Source organism: Anomaloglossus baeobatrachus, chromosome 1 (genome assembly GCF_048569485.1).
Source record: "Anomaloglossus baeobatrachus isolate aAnoBae1 chromosome 1, aAnoBae1.hap1, whole genome shotgun sequence".
NCBI classification, from domain to species: Eukaryota; Metazoa; Chordata; class Amphibia; order Anura; family Aromobatidae; genus Anomaloglossus; species Anomaloglossus baeobatrachus.
This window is the reverse complement of record NC_134353.1, coordinates 169,349,195-169,357,779: the sequence shown is the minus strand read 5'-3', so window position 1 is coordinate 169,357,779 and position 8,585 is coordinate 169,349,195. Positions and strand designations below refer to the sequence as shown.

General features: G+C 48.9%; 1 pseudogene; it reads right to left on the bottom strand.

The window, feature by feature from the left end:
• Positions 1-6,376: 6,376 nt before the first annotated feature.
• LOC142291786 (uncharacterized) lies at positions 6,377-8,159 on the bottom strand (annotated as a pseudogene).
• Positions 8,160-8,585: the final 426 nt, after the last annotated feature.

The window sequence follows — 8,585 nt, the reverse complement described above, 5'->3', positions numbered from 1 at the left end:
AGGCTGGTGGGCTCCCGATAACGTGGTGCTCCCTATCCTGACAATATCAGCCTCCAGCCATGCGGCTTTATCCTGGCTGGTATCAAATATGGGGGGAACCGCATTTTTTTTTTTTTAATTATTATTTATTTATTTATTTATTTATTTTACTGCACGATATAGACCCGCCCGCCGGCGGCTGTGATTGGTTGCAGTGAGACAGCTGTCACTCAGCTTGGGGACGTGTCTGACTGCAACCAATCATGGGCGCCGGTGGGCGGGGAAAGCACGGAAAAACTAATTGACTAATGAAGCGGCAGCCATTTTCTAAAGAGGAAAATACGCCGCAGATTTGTGACAGACGTGGAGCGAGGTGCCCGTGATCGGTGAGTAGGAAATGGAGAGGGATTGTGCTGGAGATGCAGGACGCATGCAGATAGCAACATGTGCACATAGCCTTACTCTGAAAAGCCACATTTATGGTGATCGAACCTATCTCGAACTGTGGAGCTTTTAGCAAAAAGCTCGAGTTCGAGTTCGATCTCTAGCACCCTCAAAATCACTCGAACATGAAATTGGCGAACCTCGAACATTGCTCAACTCTACTCTTCAGCCAGTGATTTTTCATTTTCCTTTTTTGCTTTTTCCTCCCTTTCTTCCAAAAGCCATAGTTTTTTTTTTTTTCCATCAATATAGCCATATGAGAGCTTGCATTTTTAAGTTTTACTTTTGAATAACACCACTCATTCTGCCACATATTGTACTGGAAGATGGGAAAAAAATTACAAGTGCAGTGAAATAGCAAAAAAAGGGCAATTCTCCACGACCTGTAGCATTCTCGTTTTTCGGGATCTGTGGCTCAGAGATGGCTTATTGTTTGCGTCTCAAGCTAAAGTTTTTAATGGTACTATATTTGCGCAGATGTTACTTTTTGATCGCCTGTTATTGCATTTTGCACAAGATTTGTGGCAACTAAAAAACGTAATTTTGGCGTTTGGAATTTTTTTGCCGATATGCGGTTTACCAATCAGATTAATTGATTTAATATTTTGATAGATTGGGCATTTTTGAAATGTGTGTATATTTTTAAAATTTTTAACCCTTTAATTTTCAATGCGGTGAATGGGGGGTGATTTGAACTTTAAGGTTTTTTTATTTTTTTAAACTTTTTTTACTTTTCTTTTTACTACGGGGACTATAAGGATCAGCAGTCTGATCGCTTGTGCATTTCTGTTGATCACAGCTACACAGCTGTGATTACCAGAAATACTCACCTCTTGTTACTGGCAGCACTTGGCCGGGTGAAACAGGAAGTGTCATGACAGCTACAGGAGTCATCACTTGACCCTGTACTACCATGGCAACTATCGGCTCACAGTGATCATGTCACAGCGACATCGATGGTGATGGGTAAGTAAAGATTTACTGCGGATGGGATTTAAATCGCGATGTGACATATTGACATTGCGATTTAAGGGGTTAACAGGCGTGGGTGGATCACGGATCCACTTGTGCCTGCGAGGCACACAAGTTAGCTGTACAAATGAGCTGACATGTCCTTCGATCACAGGCAGCCGCTTGCAGCAGTCGCAGGTAATTACACTATGACCGCTTAGGACGTACCATTATGGCCTGCGATCGTTAAAGGGAACCTTTAACATGGAAAAATGCTATTAACCTGCCGATATCTGGTTAATCTGTAGGTTACTAGTATTCTGAACTTGCCCTGTGCCTGCACTTTAAACACTGCTGCTAGGAGGAAATTAACTTTGATTCTCCCGACAGCGTTTGAGTTTCAGTCACTGCTCTGAGTATGGAGAGTGGCAGCTGTAACCATGCCTCCTGCACTGACTGCCAGCATCCTCTAATGGTGAGCAGTAGTAATTCAGTGCTAGGGCAGTGGTTACAGGCAATGCTCTTCGTACACAGACCAGTGACTAAACCAGTGCTGCCCCAATACCTGAGAACCAAATGCTGCTGGTAGGATTAAAGTTCATTGCTCCCTGCGGTGGGGTTTAATGTGCAGTCACCGGGCAGGTTCAGGTGCTATTAACCTGCAGTTTAACTCCATATGTGCAGGTTGATAGCATTTTTCCACGAAACATCTTTGAAACATTCATTTGCTTGCTTCGATCTATTTCCCCCAAAAATATTAAGTTTCAGTACTAGAAAGCCTCTATTCACCCTGAAAATATGTGTATAACATTCTGAGTTTTAGCAGGGCTGCAGTGAACCCCTTTTGGGCTCTTTTTGATGTGTAAGTGACCTCCCCCAATTTGGCTAGGTGAAAATGGAAGTTAACCAGTGATTTTTTTTTTTATGCGTTATCCTGCTTTTTCAAAAAGATGGAATTTATGTAACTCAAAAATACAGGTTGCAGCACTGGAAATTTCAAAGAAGGGTCCATAAATCAAAAGCCTGACTATATTGATTATGAAGTGTCATGAACAGTCGGGGGGGTGGGTTCACATCCGAATCCCACCCGCTGTTCACTGATTTGTCAAGAACACGACTACTCTCTTGCGCCCCCTTAGTGTCATGTCAATTTCGGAACTGCCGGACAATAATTAAATGAGGCTGCTGAGCTAATAATGCCAAATATTGGAGGTCTCACAGCAAGGGTAAATGTATATAGCACGGATTCCCGCTAATAGAATATATATACCTCGCTACCCTTAATGATAGCACCCCAATAATTCTACACAACAATAATTCCGCTGCCACCACCAATAAACTTTGTACAGGTAGTTCTGACACCCGTTAAAGATAGCATAAGGCCCTTCGGGTTTTGAATTCATATATATAGAGCATGAGGAAAGAAACTATTAAATTTTATATATTTAATCCGAAAATAGGCAGTGTTTTCAAAAATATACACGCATTTACAAAAGAGAACAATACAAATACAGTATACAGTTACATAAAAATAAACAGAAAAATGAAAGATTACTACACCTGGTCATGGAATATGGCGCAGATATAGGGGAAAGGCACCCCTTGGAAATTGACAATCCTATACACAGAATGTATATCCTCGGGGCATTGACGCAGAGGGTACTAAGACATTGGCTTTTATTAAACGCTGTCCCACGCGCAACTCTCACCTCTGCTGACATCATGTAAGGGAGGGGGTTTTCCCCTCTTCCAAAATTATGGAATTCTTATGGTCCTCATATTTCCAAGTGGGAGCATCCTATGCGGACAATATTACCCTCATTTTTTATATTATGATTTTAGCAGAAGGTGGATATCACACAAGGATGATCTGGTATGTTCTGGGGGCAGATTTTAATTTGTAGCTCTTCCGTATGTCCTACGATTAAGCTGAAATAAATGAGATGTGTGTTATGGAATCTTGAGATCAGTGGTATGTCCGCCATACTGTATCTGGGGGACATATGTATCTCGCAATATTAATGCTTCCCAAATGGAGACAATATGACTGTCCTAACCTTTTGATCAGAGAATCTCTATTCCTGCAGGAAACTTGTACTCCGCCCCTGTGTATACACAGGGGTCTTTAAAGAACTGGGGAGAGGTGTTGTAAGTTAATTGAAATGTACATGTTAAATTCTTTGACCAGGAAAGCTTTTCCTGGCTGTTAATTTGGCAGGGCTCTGGTAGGAGGGGGGGAACCACTCCTGATCCAGAGACCATGAAAACATATCTACTTATTATATTTTCATGACACCTCCTCCTTCTTGACTGCGCTATGGAGGCAGGACTTATCGGCACTCCTCCAGGCGCAGCTCCACAGTCTCTTCTCGCCGGGATTACCTGTCAGCGTTGCCATGCTCACTGCCTTTCTTTTGACGAACGGCGAAGTCGTACTGCTGGAGCGCGAGGCTCCAACGCAGTAACCTCCCATTGGTCCCGGACACAGTGTGTAGCCAGGTGAGGGGCTTGTGGTCTGTCACCACAGTGCAGGAGCGCCCGTACAAGTAGGGCTGCAGACGCTGCAGGGCCCACACAATTGCCAGGCATTCCTTCTCCATAGTGGAGTAGGCCACTTCCCTCAGCAGGAGCTTCTGGCTTAGGTACAACACAGGATGCTCCTGGCCTCCCGGATCGACCTGGCTGAGCACAGCACCGAGGTCAAACTCGCAGGCGTCGGTCTGCACTAAAAATGGCTGCGTGAAGTTGGCCGCTTGGAGTACAGGGGTGCTGGGGAGGGCGGTCTTTAACCCTCGAAAGGCCACCTTGTAGTCGTTTGTCCAATCGACTGCATAAGGTGGCCTCTTTCTGGTGAGGTCTGTCAGGGGCTTTGCAAGGCTACTATAGTTTGGTATGAACCTATACTACCCTGCGTACCTCGCTCATGCACAGTTGGCACTTCCCTGGCTTGATGGTCAAGCCTGCTTGATGGATGCACCCAAGCACCTGTCGTAGATGCCCAAGGTGATCCTCCCAGTTTGGACTGAAGATGGCAATGTCATCCAGGTACGCCATGGCATACCCCTCCAGTCCCTCAAGTAGGTGATTGACCATCTGCTGGAAAGTAGCAGGAGCATTTTTCATGCCGAAGGGCATGACTGTGGACTCATACAACCCAAAGGGGGTGATAAAGGCTGATCTTTCCTGAGCCTCGGGGCTCATGGGAATCTGCCAGTATCCTCGACTCAAGTCCATGATGGACAGGTACCTCGATCCGGCTAGCCGCTCAAGAAGGTTATCGATGCTCGGCATGGGGTGCACATTGGTGACTTGCTAACTTTTTCCTTGCGGGCATGTTGGTTAACACACCCAGGAAGGTTTGAAGTACCTCCCGAAGCTGGGACCGCTGGCTGGCGGACACCAGGTCACTTACCTTCGCATCCTCCATGGACCCACTTGCCTTGGACTGGGCGAGCATGTCCAGGAGGGGGTCTTCCTCCCTGTCTTCGGACAGGTTGCAGACCAGTAGAGCGCAGGCCTCACGTTCTCGATGCGCCTTCATCATATTGACGTGGAAGGCCTTCCGCATGTCCCGGGCATGGTCGAGGGTGACCACGTAGGTGACTTGGTTGAGCTGCTGGTGTATGACATATGGGCCCTCCCAGGCTGCCTGAGGCTTATCTTTTGCAACTGGGACCAGGACCCACACCTTCTAACCTACCTGGTAGGTTCGCTGCCGGGCATTTTAGTCGTACCATTGATTCTGGTCAGCCTGGGCCTGCGCCATGTTGTCATGCACCAGCTGCGACAAGGCCTGCATTTTGTCACAGAGCCGCATGACATACTCCACAACAGACACCTCTGGGGGGTTCAGTTCCTCTTGCAGGATTCAATTACCAGACCGAGGGGTCCACGACTCGTCTGCCATACAGGAGCTCAAAGGGGGAGAATCCCGTTGAGGCCTGTGGGACCTCTCCGTAAGCAAATAGCAGGTGTGGGAGGTACCGCTCCCTGTCACATCCCTGAGACTCAACCAGCATCTTCAGCATTTGCTTAAGAGTGCCATTTAAACCGTTCGCACAAACCATTGGTCTGTGGGTGATACGCACTGGACACCAGATGCTGCACCTGAATTTTCTTACAGAGGACCTCCATTAAACAGGACATGAACTGAGTCCCCTGGTCAGTAAGCATCTCCCTGAGAACTACTACTCTGGAGAAGATGGCCAAGAGGGCATCTGCCACCTTATCGGCCCTAAAGGAGGACAGAGCCACTGCCTCCGGATACCGTGTAGCATAGTCTACCACAGTAAGGACGAAACATTTTCCAGAGCTGCTGGGGACGGCCAGAGGCCCAATGATGTCCACAGTGATCCTCTGGAAAGGCTCCTCTATCACTGGCAGAGGGATCAGGTGAGCTTTGGGAGCAGGCCCTGACTTCCCCACTCTCTGACACGTGATACAAGAGCGGCAGTAGTTGGCAACATCTGTCCCCATCTTGGGCCAATAGAAATGGTGTGACAGCCAGGCCTTGGTCTTGCTGACCCCCAAGTGTCCAGCGAGGGGGATCTCATGGGCCACCCGCAACAACTCATCTCTAAAGCAGTAGGGCACAAACAGCTGTCTTTCATTCAACCCCTCCTGTTGGAAGTTACAGGGAACAGTCTCCCGGTACAACCTCCCCTGGTCCCAGAATAACCTCTCCTTATCGGTCACGGAGATGGGCTTCTCCGCGAGGTCCCTCAATGTCTTTAGGCTGACATCTGAGTGCAGAGCCGCCTGGAACTCCTGGTTGGAGGCAGCCAAAAGTGACGTTAGGGTCCCAACCTCGCTGGAACCCTCTGTGACCTCCTCGGAGTCCGCACCTCATTCTGTTATCCCCTGGTGTGGAGAGGGGCCAGAAGCCAGCATGCTACCTGCCTTCTGGGCACTCTGACTGCGGGTGACAGCACCGATGTATGCTGCCTCTCCGGGGGGTGAAAACTCTTTTCCCTACTCCCTGACAGGCTCTGGGGAATTCTTGCTACTCCTCCCCTTCTGCCTCAGGAGCAGTGCTACTCAAGGGGCAGCTACCACCAGCCATGTCACCGTCCACTGTGACACTGGTCAGCTGCATGCAACCATTCCCCTCAAGGTTGTCCTGCCTGCCTCCGTCTATATTATCGGGGACGTTCACTGCCTTGGGGGAATCCTTAGCAACACTACTCTGCAGTGTGGCATGGCTCAGGGTCTCGACACAATCATATACTTTATTATCATGTACCAAATTTGTAATCACATTCTGAACATCAACATTTGGATCACATGACCTGTTGGATTGGGGAGGGTCATCAAGAACAAATTGCGCAACCAGTCGTCCCAGGTAAGTCCCCAATAAAACATTGGCTGGGAGATGCTCAGACACCCCCACTTCCCTCCACCCTCTCCCAGCACCCCAATCAAGGGAAACCCGGGCCATCGGGAATGATTGGTGAAAACCCCCAACCCCAGAGACAGTCAGGAGTTTACCTGGGATAAAATTTTCAGGGGGCACCAGTTTGGGGCGGATCAGGGTTCGGTCGGCTCTAGTGTCCTTGAGCCCCACAGTGACAGTGTTGCCCACAGTGACAGAGTGGAGGTTTTCACAGGGCCTCCCACTCACCCTCTCCACCAAAAAAACAGCTGCACTAGGCCCTTGGGCCTTGGATGTGGAGTTCCTCTTCTGCCTCTCTGGGCAAGCGGAGCTGAGGTGTCCAGGCTGGTTGCATGAAAAACACCTGCGTGGGTCAGAGGTAGACCGGGTACTAGCAGATGGGACAGAACCTCCAGGAGGTCGACTGGCAGGGGCAGGGGTGGTAGTTGTCATCTTACCCCATTTCCAGCTGGCGGTGGAAGACTTCCGCATCCCCGATGCACAGTTGGCCTCATAGGTGTCGGCAATCTGGGCTGCTTTCACGGCCTCCTTTGGCTCTCGGTCCATAACGAACTGTCGATCCTCCACAGGACAAAGATGTATGATTTGGTCCTTCACCATTAGGTCCTATAGCTCCTCAAAGGTTGTAACGGACAGTCCTTTGATCCACTTCTCAAAGGTGGTTCGGAGCCCATCCACCACATCACTATAGCTGTCACGAGGTCCACGCTGGAGAGTCTGGAATTTTTTGCGGTACACCTCTGGAGTCATGATGAGGTAAGAAAGAGGAACGCACTCCTTCGCTGTGCTGGAAACTTTATTCAGACAGGTGCAAGGTAAAAAGCTGGAGGCAAACTGTATGCCAGCTCCTGCTGTGGACAAGCGAAGGAGTGCAGTCCTTTTTCTTACCTCATCATCATCCTTGGATCTTGTTCTGTGACGCGCACCCCACTCTGGACTGAATCACCAGCAAGTAAATACCCTGGGCATATGCGGTACCGCAGGTGACAGGCAGTGGTGTACGACCACTCTTTATTTGTGTATACACCTCTGGAGTTAGCAGGTATTTCCATATCAGAGCCAGCTTTATGGCCTCATAGTCTCCATCTAGTACAATAGGGAGTGCAGCAAACACTTCCAGGGCCTTACCTCGCAGCCCTGGTGTTAGGTATCGGGCCCACTGGCCACTGGAAAACTGGTACTGCCGTCAAGTCATTTCAAATCCCCTCAGAGAAGTGTCCAAGTCCCCATCCTTTTCCATCACAGGAAAGTGCTCAGGCTTGGGTTTGACGCTGCTGGCTCTCTCAGCCTGGGCCTGACGTTCGGCTCTCTCAGCCTGGGCCTGACGCTCAGCTCTCTCAGCCTGTCTCTCAGCAAAGTCACGCTCTGCTTGGCGTTTTTTTAGCACAAACTGTAGCCGCGCTTGAGAGTCACATTCTTTAGTTGCGACAGAATCATCGGCAACTAAGAGTCCATTCCACTCCGGGAGCTGGGGTTGCTGCCAGACCCCTCGAAATTAGACAGTTCTGCAGACCATCCGGGAGCTAGGTCCATGGCAAGGTCTCCTGGTGCTTCACTGGTCCCATGCTCTTGGGCCACATCGTGCTGGTCCTTGAGATCATCCTCCACCAAGGCACAGATTAGCATCTCTTTGGTCTTGTTATATATTTAAACACTGAGTTTGAGCCTCAAAACTTTTGCAAGTTTTTAGTGAAAGGGATAATTGCTCAAACCGGATCACTAATGCTCTAGATCCCACTGCTGCCACCAGTTTGTCATGAACAGCGGGGGGCAGAGTCACACCAGAATCCCACCCTCTGTTCACTGATTTTTCAAGAAC